We start from the raw sequence: 18,512 nt of genomic DNA, 5'->3' as shown, positions 1-18,512 counted from the left end.
GCGGGATCTCCTGGGACACGGCAATGAGTGATCTCACAGAAGTAATGGAGCCCATGAATGGCTCCCTGTTCATCGCCTCCTCCTCCCCTTCCTCAAGGGAAGCCTCCCCAGACCAGCCCCAATGGCAGCGGCGAGCAGCGGTGAGTGCAGAGGTGGTGGGGCCGAGCGACCCCCAGAGTCTTGTCCCATCCCATCCCTGTCCCCATTCCTTCTCACCCGCTTCGGCCGCTGCCCCCTCCTCTTGGGAGTCCCGTCCCTATCATTCTAGCACAGCAGCCCTGTTTTTAAGCAACTGGAGGGTTGGCTACCTTCTTGACCTGTCCCCCTCACATGGAAGTGGCCCCACAGCACAGGAAGGCAGCAGGTTCTTACTGTGCTGGTACCATTGCATGGGCTGGAACCCTCCCCAGGTTTGATGTCTACTGGCCAAGGGCTGCAGGGAGGTCACCAAAACTCAGCACATGATGATACAGATGTTTGGGGGAAAGCTCTGAAAATGGGAGGAAAAATCTCGCTATTTTCCCAAACATCTAATGTTCTTGTTTCATCCTCACTGCATATTCTGCAGCCTCAGCATCTGCAGGAGCTGCAGTTGTTTTTTGGTGTGGAAGTCAGTCGATCTGCTCTGCCATGTGTGTGACAGGACCTGTGACCTGTACTCTCCTTCCCCACCTTCACCTTGATGAAGATAGTTACTATCACCTTTAACTCTGCAGACTTCTGGGTTTGCCCCATTGCGGCTTGATAAACCTCTGAAGAAACATGGAGGGGAAATTATGGGGCTTTAAGGCTGTCAAATGTCACTGGTGTGTTCCTATGTTTCCTAACACAATTTTTCTTTCTTCCCATACCCTCCCCTCAGATTTTAAAAGACCTGAGCTGGGAAATCTCTTGTTTAAGCCATACCCTTCAGGTGTGTGTGTGTGTGTGTGTGGGATTGATGTTTTATTTGGCAAACCTAAACTCCATGAGAAAGGGTGCCTGCCTCTGCCAATGCCTCTGCCAGTGAACACCCAGGTCAGAGGCTGCATATTCTTGTCCTGCACAGCCTGTGGTAGCTTCCTGCTGTGCCCTGTTTGTGGCTATGAGAACAGGCTCTCTCTCTAGACTTGAACTGTAACAAAAATCCCAGCCTTCGCCTTGGGAGACAAATGGCACATTGGATTCATGGTACTTGTGTACCTCTGCTTTTCCAAGGGTGCTCCTCAAAATCTCATAAAACCCACCAGGGGCCAGGAAACCAAGCACACCCTCCTGATCAGTGAAGTCAATGCTGACAGCCCAGCAGTGGACGCTGCTGAATTTGTGGAGCTCTATCACACCAGTGGCCAAACAGCCCACCTGGATGGCTACTACCCGGTCTTGCACAACGGCAATGGGAACCGAGCATACATGGTGCTGAACCTCCAGGGAAAAGTCACTGATAGCCAAGAGTTCTTTCTCATTGGCTCCTCCTCCCTGAACCCTGCCCTGGTTATCTCTAAGAACAACATCTGGAATGGCCCTGATGCCATTTCTCTCTACTATGGAAAAGGGAATTACAGAGAGGACATGAGCGTTATGAGCTACGGATTGGTAGATGCCATAGATGTCCTTAAGACTAAGAAGACAGAGCACTCTTGTCAGGGTGCTGACCCCTGACAGAGAGGCCTTTCTGGAGGACCCCACCTGCAGGGCTGGGTGGATGAGTCAATAGAGAGGTGCTGTGGGGCAGATTCTCAGTGGATCTTCCAAGTGGCCATGCCCATGCCAGGCAGGGACAACTACTGCATCCTGACTCCTCAACTGAACTCATCCTGATCAGTGAGGTGTTGTAGTAGACAATGACACCTGTGTCTTCTTCCATCATAGCCCCATCTTTATAGCACACGGCCTATATTTATATGGTTATCAGAAGGCACCGTGTTTAATGCCAGTTGGTTAGGAACTCTGTTCACTGGTTGGTAATGGTGAATGTACATGTCAATCAAAACTTTTCACTCTAACAATGTTTACATACTTTTTCTACTGATTCTCATGATACAGATCCCTTGTTACTACAGGTGGACTTGTTTTTCTCCCCAAGAATAGTTTGTTATGTTAACGAACTTTTCATTCTCAAGATGTTTTTGCATGGGAAGTTATCAGGCTAGCTGCTAGCTATACTTAGCTGAAGTAACAAAACCTGAACCATGATTTTACAAGGCCTTTCTTTCGTAAGGTTTTACCTATATTTTACAGTGACGTCCTTCCCTTTGCTCCTTCTGATGAGTTTGAGTTCATAGATCTCATGGGGCCCCACTCCACTGTGATCAGGGACATTGTCCTGGTGCTGATTGATGGTCGGACCAAAAACATCTATTTCATTATAGATGTCTGTGGCCAAACCTGCCTAGCTGGACTTCTGATTGTCCCAGCAGACAGCAAAGTCCCAGGAAAGGACTGTATGTGGATGATGACCTCAGGGCTGGAGGAGAGATCAGCCAGGCTTGGGGGTGGGGGATTGCTGTTGTGTTTATTGTTGTTTGGCATTCTGAGAGAGCAGTGAAAATGATGAAAATGAGCAGTGAAAATTATTCATAACTCAGTGGCAAATAAAAGAGCAAATCAAAATGTTAGAAATTATTGAAAAAGAAATTATATAAAGCAAAGCAAATATCAGAAATTTTTAGGAGAAGAGGAAAGAATGGAGGACAGCTTTTATGCCTCTGTATAAATTCATGGTTTGCTTGGATGTTTAATTGTGCCTTGTGTGGTTCAATATATCAGTCTCAAAAAGGATGTATTAGGATTAGAGGCATTCAGACAGATCAGCTAGGATGGGTAGTGCTGTGGAAATGCTTCCACAGAAGAAATAACTTAGAGCACCTAGAGAAGGGAAAGCTGAGGAGGGCCCTGGCAAAGGTTTTAGAGATTTGAGCAGCCTAAAGGAAGTGAACAGGGCTTGATTGCTTACCCTTCCACTTGGCACAAGTGGGGCTGCAAAAGAAGGCAGAAGGAGGCAGTTTCAGGGCAAACAAGAGGAGGCAGTGTAGCAGTGGTAGACCTGCAGAGCCCCAGGTTAGGGACCTGATGGAGGTCCCAAGCCCGTGTGCTCTTTGCTTTGTGGAAGACACAGTTCTGCTCTCAGCACTGCAGCCACACCACCACCACCCCTGGTTGTGTCACATCTCCTTGTTATAGATACATATTATATTGTTGGCTTTTTGCAAATATTGGAATGAATGTTATATGTATAAGATTAGAAAATTTTGTTGTATTAATATAGTTTCCTTTATTTTTGTTATTGATGAAACTTAGAAATAGTGCTATAATACATATATGTTAGGCTATGGCATAGTATTAAAACAAAAACTGCTTTTGTTTGTATAACCCAAAGACTGAAAAAAGAAAAACAGCTAGAGAACCCCTGCATTCGTAAACTCTCTTATCCAGATGAAGACCGCCTGACCAGAGTTTCGGGGGAGGAATTTATTGCGTTTCTGGTATCAGGGAATGTAAATCTCAATGGTGCCAAGAAGATTGATCTATTGGGAAAGAGGCAAGAGAAAACTAAACAGAAGAACACCAAAGATCCTAAAAAGAATGTATGAATATGTATGAGAATTTATGGATATGTAGTAGGGTTCTGTTTTTAAGGGACAATCCTTTGTTAGTAAGGTGTGCTCTCTTGGCTGAATGCAGAGACACCTGGCTGTATCTGTATACTTTATTTTTATCTCCTAATTGTCTTTTTATTAAACTTTCAAATTGTATAAAAAATATGTGAACCTCGTTCTTCACATCCTCTTCTCTGAAGTGTCCCTCTTCTCTGTGTGGAACATGGTGGTCACCCACAGCAAATACACACACTCTCCTAGAAAAACCACAAGGGCTTTACTTCCAGCACCAGCTACAAGCACAGGTCATGTGTGCCAGCTGTGTGCAGCTGCCCTCTGAACTTCCTCCCAGTGTGTTCCAAATTTCTTCCAGGCCACCAGAGAAGGAAGAAATATTTTGTTATTTGGGGCACTTCAAAAGAAGATTTTGGGGATGCTGACTCTGCAGATGTTTTGTGTAATACACTGACTCTCTAGGTTTTGGAAGACAGGTGTCTGGTAGGGAGGGCAGGAGCCTCCCTTGCAATGAAAATGTAGACCCCCTCCCTCCGAATTATTATAATTTTGAAATCAAGGGGCTCTCAGGAAGAGATCTGGGGATAAGAATAACAGTTCTTTACTAGTAGGTATAACGAGGCAAACAAACAACAATAACTACAGTGTTAACAACAAAACAGAACCAGGTGTCACGGGGTACCTGGTTCTGTTTTGTTGCTGTCAGGAAAATTAATCCACAAACGCCAGAGGTTTATGTCCAAAAAGGAGACAGAGGAGTCCTTTTACTTTATTCAAATAAAGGGAGAGGCCATGGGGCATTCCCCTGGGGTCTCTCAAATTTTTGGAGGGTGCAGCCTCCTTTTTATCCTAATTCCCGGCCGCTTGTCCCTTCTCTCTTTCCCCATAGGCTGAGGGACTTGACAGGTACAGACTTCCCGGAATGCCTGATACCTGGGGTACCTTCCCCCTCACCCCCCAATGCATAATCCCTTCTTAATTCTTAACTCTTGTGGAATTCATGGTGCTCTTTCAGTGCCTCTTTCATATTTCAGTGGAATCCATCCCATTGTTTCTGTTGTCTCTCAGTGATAGTTTCATCTTATCAGCAGACCCACAGCTTGTTTGTAAAGACAAACCCGTCATTCCTCTCAATCCCTCCTCTTCTAATTTTTGTTAATAATTGTCTTTACAAACTTAATTTCTTTTTCTTGGGTCCTTTTTGGCCTTGCAATTATTTGCAGTGGCATCACTCTCTGCCCTTTTGTAGCCATCTCTGGGTCAGTAGGCATGGCACCTGCATCCCTTTGATCACATGTTGAATGAGTTGTATTAAGCAAGGGATCCTGTATTGTAAAAAGATTAGAGTTGCTATAACACACAAGATGAAAAAAATCCCATTTGTTTAACCCACAGTCTACTAGGTAACTATGAAAACATGTTCTATTCTCATCTTTTCCATGTTTGGACAGGTACATGAGCTAACTTTCTTATTCCTTTTGTTATTTGTTTTACCACTTTTCCATTGTCATCTATTTGCAAACAGCAGTTTGAGTCCTTTAATTTGCCACACACTTCTCCTGCTAATAAATAGTCTAATACCATCCCATGTTGAAATATTGCATTTCTGGCACCTGATATTCATTCAGGTGGTCATTCATCTTTGTCCCACTGTTTCACAGCCTTAAGGAGGTGTCCTGGGGTGACTTTATGATACTGGTATCCCCAATCATCTGGTTTATGTTATATATTAAGTCCTGCACCTTTAAGACTGTCTTTGAAAGCAAGAGAGGGGGAAGAAGAAGTGCGCAGTGTGTTAAGGAAAACATCACTCCCACACACCCCGCTCCTGGACTGTGTTGTCTGCAGCACGGACAGACAGCAGGACAGAGCTTCTCTCTGGCTTTTAGTTAGTTTTAGCTAGCTGAGGCAGAGGAGTTCCCTGGACCTTTGTTTTATTCCAATTTTCTTGGATCTGTGCAAGCCTGCTCTGGACTGAACACCCAGCCAAACCCCGGGAGCTCACGCCTGTGGCCCACCAGGGCCTGGGCCTCGGCACTTTTCCAGCGCTGGAGGGACTGATAAGAACCTGAGCGAGCTGAGCTGCACCACATGAAAAAAGACTTTTCTTCCTAGACTTACCATCCCATCGAACAGCAAGAGGTTTTATTATTTAATATTACTCAATTTCTGTTAAATAAACAGCTTTTTCCACTTCTCTCCACGGAATTTTTTTTTTTTCCTTTTCCCGGACCCGTTGGTGGGGAGGGGCATTTCCCTGTGGAGATCCCCATTTGGAGTTTTCCTTCCTGATTTGCCCTAAACTAGGACAAATACAGTTTTTGGCGCCCAACGTGGCCAAAACCTGTACTGATTGTTGGTTGTATTTATTCTGTATTGGGATAAAGCAGTCAGTAGTCATGTTGTTTGGATACATAATGTCTCTTGGGGTGGAGGCCTTCATGTGGACCTGGTCCCTAAAAGTTTTTGAGGTTTTAATACCTGTCTTTGCCCTCTTTCACAGTAGAGGGGCACGGATTAGAATGGTTATTGTGCTGGGCTCGGTGATAATGATTTATAGGAAGTTTATAGAACTACTGAAGTTTCTGTCAGGTATGTTTGGCTCATGGTTTCTTCGCCCGACCCTGCCTCCCAGTCCTAGTAGCCTGTAGTCAAACTGACAAGTATGATGATAACCAAGCTTAGAGGGGCCCTGCCTCTAGCCAGGTAGAGGCTAGGGAAAACCCTGTCTTTTGGACTGTGTGGATTCGTTGGCCTGGCACATCAGAACCACGAAAATATGAGGCCTTGGTTGACACTGGTGCACAGTGTACCCTAATCCCATCAAGATATGTAGGGGCAGAATCTGTTTCTATTGCTGGTGTGACAGGGGGATCACAGGACTTTACTTTAGTGGAAGCTGATGTGAGCCTGACTGGAAATGAGTGGAAGAAGCACCCCATTGTGACTGGCCCAGAGGCCCCCTGCATTTTAGGCATAGACTACCTCCGAAGCAGGTATTTTAAGGACCCAAAGGGGCTTAGGTGGGCATTTGGGATAGCAGCTATAGAGACAGAGAGCATCAAGCAATTGAACACTTTGCCTGGACTGTCAGAGAACCCATCTGTAGTAGGACTCCTGAAGGTGGAAGAACAGCGAGTACCAATTGCCACCTCGACGGTGCACCGCCGGCAGTATAGGACAAATCGAGATGCTGTGATCCTCATCCACAAGATGATCAGAGAGCTGGAGAGCCAAGGGGTGGTCAGCAAAACTCACTCACCCTTCAACAGCCCCATCTGGCCTGTGCGTAAATCTGCAGGAGAATGGAGATTGACTGTGGACTATCGTGCATTGAATGAAGTGACTCCATCTCTGAGCGCTGCTGTGCCGGATATGTTGGAGCTCCAGTACAAGCTGGAGTCCAAAGCAGCGAAGTGGTACGCCACTATTGACATTGCCAATGCATTTTTCTCCATTCCCCTGGCAGCAGAATGCAGGCCTCAGTTTGCCTTCACGTGGAGGGGAGTGCAGTACACCTGGAACCGACTTCCCCAAGGGTGGAAGCACAGCCCCACCATTTGCCATGGACTGATCCAGGCTGCCCTGGAAAAGGGTGAGGCTCCAGAACATCTGCAGTACATTGATGACATCATTGTTTGGGGAAAGACGGCTGAAGAGGTCTTTGAGAAAGGAGAGAAAATCATCCAGGTTCTCCTGAAAGCCGGTTTTGCCATCAAGAAGAGCAAAGTTAAGGGACCAGCTCGTGAAATTCAGTTCCTGGGGGTAAAGTGGCAAGATGGACGGCGTCAGATTCCCACTGAGGTCGTCAATAAGATCACAGCAATGTCTCCACCCACTAGCAAGAAGGAAATGCAAGCTTTCCTAAGTGCCATAGGTTTTTGGAGGATGCACATTCCTGAGTACAGCCAGATTGTGAGCCCTCTTTACCTGGTCACCCGCAAAAAGAACACTTTCCAGTGGGGCCCTGAACAACAACAAGCCTTTACTCAGATCAAACAGGAGATTGCTCATGCAGTAGCCCTTGGCCCAGTCAGAACAGAACCAGATGTGAAGAACGTGCTCTACTCTGCAGCCGGGAGCCACGGTCTGTCCTGGAGCCTTTGGCAGAAAGTGCCTGAGGAGACTCGAGGCCGACCACTGGGATTCTGGAGCCGAAGTTACAGAGGGTCCGAAGCCAACTACACTCCCACAGAGAAGGAAATTTTAGCCGCCTATGAAGGAGTTCAAGCCGCCTCAGAAGTGATTGGCACAGAAGCACAACTCCTCCTGGCACCCCGACTGCCAGTGCTGGGGTGGATGTTTAAAGGAAAGGTTCCTGCTACCCACCATGCCACTGACGCTACATGGAGCAAGTGGATCGCCCTCATCACGCAGCGCGCCCGTATTGGAAACCCAAATCGCCCTGGGATTTTGGAGATAATTACAAACTGGCCAGAAGGTGAAAACTTTGGTCTCACTGATGAAGAGGAGCAGGAACAAGTGACACGGGCTGAAGAAGCTCCACCGTACAACCAACTGCCAGCAGAAGAAACGCGCTACGCTCTGTTTACTGATGGTTCCTGTCGCGTAGTAGGGATGAACCAGAAGTGGAAAGCAGCCGTATGGAGCCCCACACGACAGGTCGCAGAGGCCACTGAAGGAGAAGGTGGATCAAGCCAACTTGCTGAACTCAAAGCTGCTCAACTGGCCCTGGACATTGCTGAAAGAGAGAAGTGGCCAAAGCTCTACCTCTACACGGATTCATGGATGGTAGCCAATGCTCTGTGGGGATGGCTGGAAAGGTGGAAAAGGGCCAACTGGCATCGCAGAGGAAAGCCAATCTGGGCTGCTGATGAGTGGAAAGACATCGCCACCAGGGTAGAGAAACTGTCTGTGAGGGTCCGTCATGTAGATGCCCATGTCCCCAAGAGTAGGGCTAATGAAGAGCACCTAAACAATGAGCAGGTGGATCAGGCTGCAAAGATAGAGGTGTCAAAGATAGACTTAGATTGGCAACACAAGGGAGAGTTGTTCCTAGCTCGATGGGCCCATGACGCCTCAGGCCATCAGGGTAGAGATGCCACCTATAAGTGGGCACGAGACCGAGAGGTGGACCTAACCATGGACAGTATTTCCCAAGTTATCCATGACTGTGAGACGTGTGCCACGATCAAGCAGGCCAAGCGGTTGAAGCCGCTATGGTATGGTGGGCGTTGGTCCAAATATAGATATGGGGAAGCCTGGCAGATTGACTACATCACACTGCCCCAAACCCGCCAAGGCAAGCGCTACGTGCTCACAATGGTAGAAGCCACCACTGGATGGTTGGAAACCTACCCTGTGCCTCATGCTACAGCCCGTAACACCATCCTGGGACTTGAAAAGCAGGTCCTTTGGAGGCATGGTACCCCTGAGAGGATTGAGTCAGACAATGGGACTCATTTCAAGAACAGCCTTATAAACAGCTGGGCTAGGGAACATGGCATTGAGTGGGTGTACCATATCCCTTACCATGCACCTGCTGCGGGAAAAGTGGAGAGGTACAATGGACTGTTAAAGACTACCTTGAAAGCGTTGGGTGGGGGATCTTTCAAAAATTGGGAGCAGCATCTAGCAAAGGCCACCTGGATAGTTAACACCCGAGGTTCCACCAATCGAGCAGGCCCAGCCCAATCCGAGCCCCTGCATAAAGTAGACGGAGACAAGGTCCCAGCAGTACATCTCAGAGGTTTGTTAGGAAAGACAGTTTGGATCAATTCTACTTCGAGTACAGACAAACCCATTCGTGGAGTTGTTTTTGCTCAAGGACCGGGTTGCACATGGTGGATAATGAGGAAAGATGGAACAACACAATGTGTACCTCAGGGAGATCTGATGGTTGGGTGAAGATTATGAATAAATGCCCTTGTCTGAATATAATGTATGTGTTGTAGAGTTAAAATATATATATATATTAATTTTGATAATAAGTTGACGATATGGGGATAAGGGGTGGAATGTCCTGGGGTGACTTTATGATACTGGTATCCCCAATTGTCTGGTTTATGTTATATATTAAGTCCTGCACCTTTAAGACTGTCTTTGAAAGCAAGAGAGGGGGAAGAAAAAGCGCGCAGTGTGTTAAGGAAAACATCACTCCCACACACCCCGCTCCTGGACTGTGGTGTCTGCAGCACGGACAGACAGCGGGACAGAGCTTCTCTCTGGCTTTTAGTTAGTTTTAGCTAGCTGAGGCAGAGGAGTTCCCTGGACCTTTGTTTTATTCCAATTTTCTTGGATCTGTGCAAGCCTGCTCTGGACTGAACACCCAGCCAAACCCCGGGAGCTCACGCCTGTGGCCCACCAGGGCCTGGGCCTCGGCACTTTTCCAGCGCTGGAGGGACTGATAAGAACCTGAGCGAGCTGAGCTGCACCACATGAAAAAAGACTTTTCTTCCTAGACTTACCATCCCATCGAACAGCAAGAGGTTTTATTATTTAATATTACTCAATTTCTGTTAAATAAACAGCTTTTTCCACTTCTCTCCACGGAATTTTTTTTTTCCCTTTTCCCGGACCCATTGGTGGGGAGGGGCATTTCCCTGTGGAGATCCCCATTTGGAGTTTTCCTTCCTGATTTGCCCTAAACTAGGACAGGAGGGCAGTTGGGGGTCCAACAATCTAAACCCAAAGATAAAGTCCAGTCACAAATGCTCTTTCCCAGATATATGCTTCCTGTTCTATTTAGACAATATATGCTTCTTTCAGAAGAATTAAGCTGTCATGGATTTCCTTCTTTGTCTCAAAATCTTGTTCTATTATGGAGTTCACTCAGGGTGCTAACCCACCATTTAGGCTCGACCAGACTAGACACCCATGGCCAGTTTTCAGATCTCTCTGGCTTTCTGCAGACTTAACAATTGCTAAGGTCAAAGGTTTTGCTACTTTTTTTCCTGAGATTAAAAAATTACTTTCTCACTTTTGGCTCCACTTAACTGACAATATAAAGGTAAGATTATTAAGAGAAACATTCTAATAGTGTAATAATCTAATTTCTTAACCTAATTTTCACTTTCACGTTGTCTTCTACACCACCTGTGGCAAGTGAAGGCACAGAAACAGCTTAGCACAAAGAAAGCAATGACAGCATGGATTGGCTCCCAGTGACTGGAGATTTGAGAGTAGGGATGCCCATATAGACCATTTCAACAGGCAGTCTGTGGGGAGGCACTTGAGGCTTCCCCCGATGTTGACACACACCTACTGCTCCAGTCCACTCCTGCGGAGTGTCAGTCGCGTCTTCCCATCCTTCTCCTCCAGCTGAGATGTCCAAACCTCTGGGGCCTCAGAGACCTTGACCCGAGTGTGATGGGTCCACCTGTGTCCAGCTGTCTTGACGGCTGTTTCTGTGGTCAGTGACACTTGGAAATGTCTGTGCCACTTTGCCACCAGTGGTGCTTCTTTCCACTCCTTAACTAGGACTCAGTCTCTTGGTTTTCACTATTGTGAACAGTAAAGTCCAAAGGCAGGGTCTTGTGTCAGCTGAGCTTCCTGTCGAATAGATTTCACAAGAGACAGTATCTAGACCACAAATTGTTTTAAATATACATCACTTATCTTTACTCCCCTCCCAGGCTGAAAATTACAAGGATAAGGAATTCCAAACATCATTAGAAGGAGATAGTTGAATATCTTCCCTGGGTCTGGCCCTTATTCTTGCTAAAGCCAGTGGTAAGAGCTGTACCCAGGCATCTCAGTTTCTATCACCAGCTTCAGAAGATGTTTTTTTATTTCCCCATTCATCCTTTCAATCCGGCCCGAGCTTTGGGTGTGGCAGGGAGTGTGGAGGTTCCATTGTATCCCTAAAGCAGTCATTACTCCTTTAAGAATTTTTCCTGTAAAATGAGTTCCTCTATCTGAGTCTATTGCTTCCACCATCCCATAGCTCGGAATTATTTGTTCCAAAAATACTTTAATAACTGACCCTCTAGTTGCTGAAATGGCTGGGAACACTTCTGGCCACCCTGTTAACTGACATACTATTACCTAAAGATATTTAAATCTTGCCACACTGGCCATTTCAGTAAAATCTACCTGGCATCTCTGGAAGAGATGTACAGCCTAGGGCCTTCCTCCCCTGGCAAGTTTCTTTGTAACTTTGTTATTTGTTTCAGCACAAATCAAACAACTTTCAGTAGCTCTTTTTGCCAGAGTAAAAAGACCCACAGCAGCACACATTTTGAGAAAGCTTTTGTTATCCCTTGAGAGCCCCAACGACTTCCATCATGAAGTTGTTTTCACAACTGTAAGGCCAGAGCTTTTGGTATCCACTGCTTACCATCCCTTGTAAACCAGTTGCCCACCTTTTCCTCTGCCCCACTCTTTTTAACTATCTCAAGTTCTTCTGGTGGAAAAGACAACTTCTCTGGAAAGGGGGCAGTTACTGTGAGCAAGGGGAGCATCTTAGAGATTTCTGGCAATAATGCAGCTTTCCGAGCTTCTTCATCAGCCAGTCTGTTTCCTATTGCCTCTTCCGAGCACCCTGCCTGGTGTCCCTTGATGTGTATTATTGCTACTTTTTTTGGTAAATTCACCACCTCTAATAGGCGGGAGACTAAGTTCTCATGAGCCAACGTTTTTCCTCCGCAGGTTAATAAACTTCTTTCTTCCCATAGTTTCCCAAATGCATGTATCACTCCATATGCGTATTTAGAATCAATAAAAACATTTACTGTCTTGTCTCGATATAATTCACAGGCTCTCACGAGGGCATACAGCTCCACTGTCTGGGCTGACCAGGTGGGTGGTAACCTCGTCCCTTTCTTTAATTGCTTTAATTCACGACAAAGTATCTTGTAAATTGCTTTCCTTCCATCACCCTTGAAGTCCCATTAATAAACACATTTTCTCTCTCAGGCCATGGAATGTCTCAAAAGTCTTTCCTTGCCCTAGTCTGCAGACCTACTGCTTGAATGCAGTCATGAAATTCGCCCTGGCTTCAGGGCTGCTCAAACAGGAGGCTGGTTAAAACCTTCCCTGCTTTTAAATTCTAAATCCTGTTCCATTAAACAGGACTCATAATATAATAACCGAGCACTGGTCATCCACTTAGAGGCTTTCTCCATTAACAAAGCTTTAATCTGATGTGAAACTTTATCAGATACCTTCCCCTTGCCAGCTTTTGGGCCTCTGCCACGGTCAGAGCAGTGGTTTCACAGGAGTACAGACAATGGTGCCGTGGTGGTGTCGATGGCAGGGGTGCCGCAACTACCCTGAAGAAGCCGTCCTGAAAAGGATGGCCCAGGAGCACAGGCACATCCCTTGCCCAGCGAGTGGTCTCAGCTCAGCAGTAGCTTGCAGGTGACGCGGAGAGACTAGAGACCTGTATGGCATTCCACCGAGAAACAGCCTTTATTATAACAGGGCCCTCAGTGAAGGGAACCAGTGATAGCAGCTGTCCTCAACTGGAGGAAAACCGGGGTATATATAGGGAAGGAGAGGGGTGGGGGAAACTTGGATACAAGTAGCAGGGTGGAATGGCAGGGGAGAACACCATTGCGGTGCAACAGTTTAACATAGAACACAAAAGGGTGTCTGGGAGCTACATTTCTCTCACTATGATGGAAAGTGCCTGGCCTAGGATGAAGCTCTCCAGGGGCGCGCCAGCACTCATCTGTTTGCTGATTCCGCAGTCCCCACACAATGGGGCCGGCCTCTGGCTATCAGGTTTACCAGTTTAGAAAAATAGGCAACAGAAGAATTCGTGTTCCTCTATGCTCTTTCACCAAAATTCCTTTAGCATGACCTTGTTTAATATCCACATACTGCAACAATTTTACTCTTGAGGGTGGAGCAAACTATTCTAATATTTTCTGCAAAGTTTGCCCAAACAAAACAGGTGACTCTGTATAAACATGATCTAGTTCAGCAGCAAGCAATGCCACTGCCCTAAACTAATCACATCACATTTTTTATTTTTATTAACCAATTTATTTATTATTTATTGCTCCCTATCCCAATTTTTTGCATCAAGTCCATCTTAGGCAGAGGGAGGTGACTAACAAATTAACCTCTATTAAAGAAACCATAATATTCATAACATTTTATAACCTTTAACATTTATAACCTTTATTAAGGAAAGATAATAAAATACTTTCCCTTAAAGTTTTCTTAAAGCCTTCACAGAGGAAGTGCATGATAAATACCTAGGCTTTCTACAGGACACTATCCCCACAAGGCTGCAGCTGCGGAACTTGCTTTAGGATTAGAACTTGCCAATTCTAGCTCTCCACAACAAGCCACAGACTGGTGGGGGTGTTCCCCACTAGGTAGGAGTTGCAGAATTGGCTTCATAACTGAAACTTGCTAATTCTGACTTTTTACAACAAAACATACAGAAAGCAGAGAGGTGTAGTCCCCTCCAAACAGGAGCCTTTCAGCTCTGCACAAAACCTCCATGTAGACAAATGAATTAAACTCCCAAATTAATTTACTACAATTTCTACAATTCTTTCAGAGAGAGATGTGTTCAAACCTCTGAGCCCACAGAAGAAACCACAATTTTCAGAACTCCTTTGAACAATCAAAAAAATTCTTTAGACAATTTTTAACCTTCAGGGATAAAAATTAGGGTGGATTGAGAGGTCCTTGTTTTTACTAAGACACACACCTCCTCTCGATCCAGACCCACTTTAAAAGTTAACAAAGGCTCCAGGTTGGTGGGTTCCTGGTACAATAAGATCCTTTGACACTCTAAACAATGCATTTCTCTTATCTTCTGGACTTCCTCGACAGTCCAGCTGTTTTTGCGGACAGTGCCATTCCTAGTGTTCTTCTGCCCTGCAGACAGCACACTGATTTTTCCCAATCACTGTCCGGGTCGGGTCTCCCCTGCTGGGGAGGAACGCCTCTGCCACTTCCTTGTGGCCAGCCTTGTCCCTTCTGTCCTAGGGGACTCTTTGGGCCCTGTGGTTTTTCCCTCTTGGGCCAGAAAAATTCTGCCATCACCTTTGCCTTTCCTCCTTGTGCTCACTCTATTTACCACACACCGAATACCAGATCCAGTCTCTGTCTTGCCACATTGTGCAAACAGCTCCTCCCCATTCCGGCGCTCCTGGTGGGCACAGCCGGCAGCACCACAGGTGGCCAGGGTGTCCTGCAGCCTCAAGGGGCCAGCGGCCACTGCTGCCCTTGCCCAGGGCTGGTGGGGTCAGGCATTGCCCGGCGCTGAGTACCAGCAGCCCCACAGACCCCCAGCCCGTGCTCCCGGTCCGGCATCTCTGCACCTGGTCCTTGCCTCAACCATATCTCTCCACATTCCTCTTTAACCAATGCTATTCCAACACAACACGATCTGTCCATCCCCTGTTGTCAAGACTCCTTCTTGACTCCCCTTATTGCCCTCCCCCTGGGCGTGGATTCTCGAGATCCCTTCTCAACTCCCCTTATTGCCCCCCTTGGGCATGGAGTGTCAAGACCCCTACTCGATTTTCCCTTATTGCCCCCTTTAGGTGCCTATATCCTTAATTACCTGTGGGAGAATGTGTAAATCAACTCCATGTTCTTCCAAGGGATTCTTTGGAGATATTTTGGGATCGTCATCGCTTTTGCAGGGGTCCCTTCCTGGCTGTACCCTTGTAACCCTCCATGGGTGCCTTATTTTACCTGTGCTACCCTCTCTGAGTGCCCTCCCAGGCTTGCTCCCCGAAGATCCCATTTTACTCACCAGTGAGATTTTCAGTGGTCCTTCCACAGGGAAGGAACCCCTGAAGGGGTTCACAGACCCCCCTGGTCCGCCACTCGTCTGTCTCCTGGAAAATCTCGGGAACCCAGTCGGTTGCCCAGTGCTGCTGCCACCAAGGGGAGCTGATCACTGAAACTGTGTGAGGCGCTTTCAGCTGCGCTCGCTGCCCGCCGCCTCCGATGGTGGAAATATACCGGACGAGCCCCCAAAAATTGTCAGGAAAATTAATCCACAAACGCCAGAGTAAACCTCTCCTGTCCAAAAAGGAGACAGAGGAGTCTTTTTACTTTATTCGAATAAAGGGAGAGGCCATAGGATATTCCCCTGGGGTCTCTCAAAGTTTTGGAGGGCGTAGCCTCCTTTTTATCCTAATTTCCTGGGTGCATGTCCCTTCTTTCTTTCCCCATAGGCTGAGGTACTTGAGAGGCATAGACTTCCCAGAATGCCTAATACCTAAGGTTTCCCCTCTAATATATAACCCCCCCTCTTAATTCTTAACTCTTGTGGAATTCATGGTGTTTCCCCAGTGTCCCTTTCATCTTTCACTCGATCAGTAGAATCTATCCCATTGTTTCTGTTGTCTCTCAGTGATAGTTTCATCTTATCAGCAGACCCACAGCTTGTTTGTAAAGACAAACCCGTCATTCCTCTCAAAATTATAATAATTCAGAGGGAGAGTGTCTACATTTTCATTCCAAGGGAGGCTCCTGCCCTCCCTAGCAGACACCTGTCTTCCAAAACCGGGACAGTGGGACGAGATTTAAACTCCCTTCTAACTCAAACAATTCTATGATGATCCTATGATATGAAAGAGGCCTTGTATTTCATCTGAGTTGTCTGTTCAGGCCAGGCTGAGCCCAGATCAAGATTTCTTTCTGCAGGGTTAGATCTGCAGCAATGGCAGGAACCCCCTGCTCCAGGTCTCTTTCATAGTGGTGGGGGCACAGTCAGGGAAACTGCCAGCAAACTCTCCCATCTCAGCCCATCTGTGGAAACCAATTCCTGCATCTCAGCCCTGACCCAGAGCCAGCAAGGAAATGTATAGGGGGGTCTCCAGCCTCTGCCAAGACCACACTTGGATCAACATGCACTAGCCAACAGATGGAAATTCCTCTTCCATCCTCCTGACACGGGCAAGAGTGGGCCTCTCCCTTTCCCAGCATGAGAGACTGCTCTGTACTTGCCCTTGTGGTGAGATGTGAGACATGCCCCTTCCCCACTTCCCTGCAAGGCCAAAGGAGCCAAGCTGGTGTACAGTGGTAGAAGGCCAGAAGTAAAAACTCATCCAGAAAGAGAGGGCAGAGGAGAGTGGGAGGCAGAAGAGGGTGGAATGAAGCCAAGTGTTTTGGAAGGGGCACATAGCCAGGAGCTCACTATCAGTCCTAAACTGTACCCAGAAAAACCCCATCTCCTTTTTCCCAAGACTGTTCCATGTAGACCCTGCACCACAGGAGGATGCTGGAAAGTTTGGGAAGGGTCTTGGTGAACTCCTTGGAGGAGGAGCGTTCCTGCAGTGTCTCTGACCTGTACCCGCAAGGTTAGTACCCAGCTCACCATGCCCATTTCAATTGTTGTAATTGCTCATCCACAGCTGCCTCATTAGGACAATCCCTGCTCAACCCACCCTACTTGCTGGCACTGGAGTGAGAGGACCTTGAGGAACAGTGGGATTTCAGTGAGGGGAGCAGACCTACCATGAGGAATGGTAGTCTCTGCTGATGCTTGTGGTGTCTGCCAGACAAACCTAAACCCACAAAGCAAACAGCCCTTTGCAGTCCAGAGGACTTTGGTTCCCAACTCCTATATGTATTCAAAGTACCCAGACCAAATAGTCACTTTTGGAAGCCTTAGGGACTACAGCTTTTGAGGGATAGGAAAAATGTTCCCTGGATTTTGGCTGGTTTTGTAAGGAAGAGAAGACTTTGTTGCTATGCTCTGTCTCCCTCACCCAAATGCCTTTTTGACCAGTTGAACAATTTCAGTCAGTTCTGACCAGTGAGTAGAGGTAAAAAGTATAGTAAAAAGTATTCTGTTGGGTAGGATGACAACCTCAAGTCTCTTTGTCACCAAAAGAAAGGTTAAGCATGTGCTTAAGTTACCTGTGATGCAGCATGGCAGCATGATTTCAGAGCAGTGGGGAAGAGAAAGGTGAAGAGCATGAGAGCAGGAGGGCACAGAGTCATGGGAGCAATGTGATCCCTGATACCAGAGGGTTTCTGACCACCCAAAATGCACTGTTGTTTCTTGGTAGAGCTTAACCTCATATGTGTGGGCTTACCAGTTAAGGTCTGGGGCCAGGTGTGGGCTCAGCAGCCAGAGCAGGAGCAGTATATCAAAACTTATCTCCAGGGATTCCTGGCCAGCCTCCATGCCTTCTCCATGGATGAGGAAGTTCTGAAAACCAGTCCCAAGTGTGTCACCCCCAAAAATATGCCATTCATGTCACATGGTGGTGGTAAGTAGGAAGGACTCTGCTTCCAGCAGTGAGCAGGGCTGGGACCAGGGTCAGGCCACATCTCCACAGGAGAGGGCATGTCTGGGCAAGCCACTGGGCTTCAGCAGGGAGCTTCTTGCCAGGAAGCCCTGAGGCCCAGTTGCTGGGAGCAGCTACTGGCACCCAGGCTGGAACTGTCCAGAGCTGGGATGGCACAGGAGGTGTAGCAGGGGAAAAAAAGAGTGGGAGGTTGTGACAGTCCAACTGTTGTTGCCTAGAGAAGCTGTGGCTGCCCCATCCCTCTAAGTGTTCCAGGACAGGTTGGGTGGGGCTTGGAGCAACCTGGGATAGTGGAAGGTATGCCTGTCCATGGCAGGGGGTTGGACTAGATGGCCTTTAAAGATTCCTTCAACTCAACCCAACCCAACCCATTCTGTGACTCTGACTGTGTGACCTCCTAGGGCCTGCCCTGTGCTGGGAAAGGTCATGGCTATAATGCCTCTTCTCTGCCTTTGTTCCCTCAGCTTCCTTCCAGGGCTGGGAAATTGCCCTGTTTGTCATGGGATTTCTCATGTTCCTGTTATTGTTGGTTGGCCTGGCTTTTTATTGCATCAAAAGGTGAGAAACCACCGTTGTAACTGCTGTGCATCCCTCACCCTTTCCTTCCCCAGGGCCTCCTCTCTAACTGCTGCAGAGACCTGCTCCTTCCCTCAGATGAACACCTACACTGCCTTCAGACCGTTCAATATGCTGCTCCTCATCTTTCCAGCTAAGTCCCTTC

At 47.2% G+C, this 18,512-nt stretch overlaps 1 pseudogene; it reads left to right on the top strand.

Moving 5' to 3' along the window:
- The first annotated feature begins 1,128 nt into the window (after window positions 1-1,128).
- LOC147649994 (uncharacterized) overlaps window positions 1,129-18,512 on the top strand; it is an 18,269-nt pseudogene continuing 885 nt past the window's right edge.

The sequence above is a fragment of the Cyanistes caeruleus genome, chromosome 17 (genome assembly GCF_971803275.1).
Source record: "Cyanistes caeruleus chromosome 17, bCyaCae1.hap1.1, whole genome shotgun sequence".
NCBI lineage: Eukaryota > Metazoa > Chordata > Aves > Passeriformes > Paridae > Cyanistes > Cyanistes caeruleus.
Note: the sequence above shows the minus strand (reverse complement) of the source record. Positions and strands in the feature narration are given on the sequence as shown.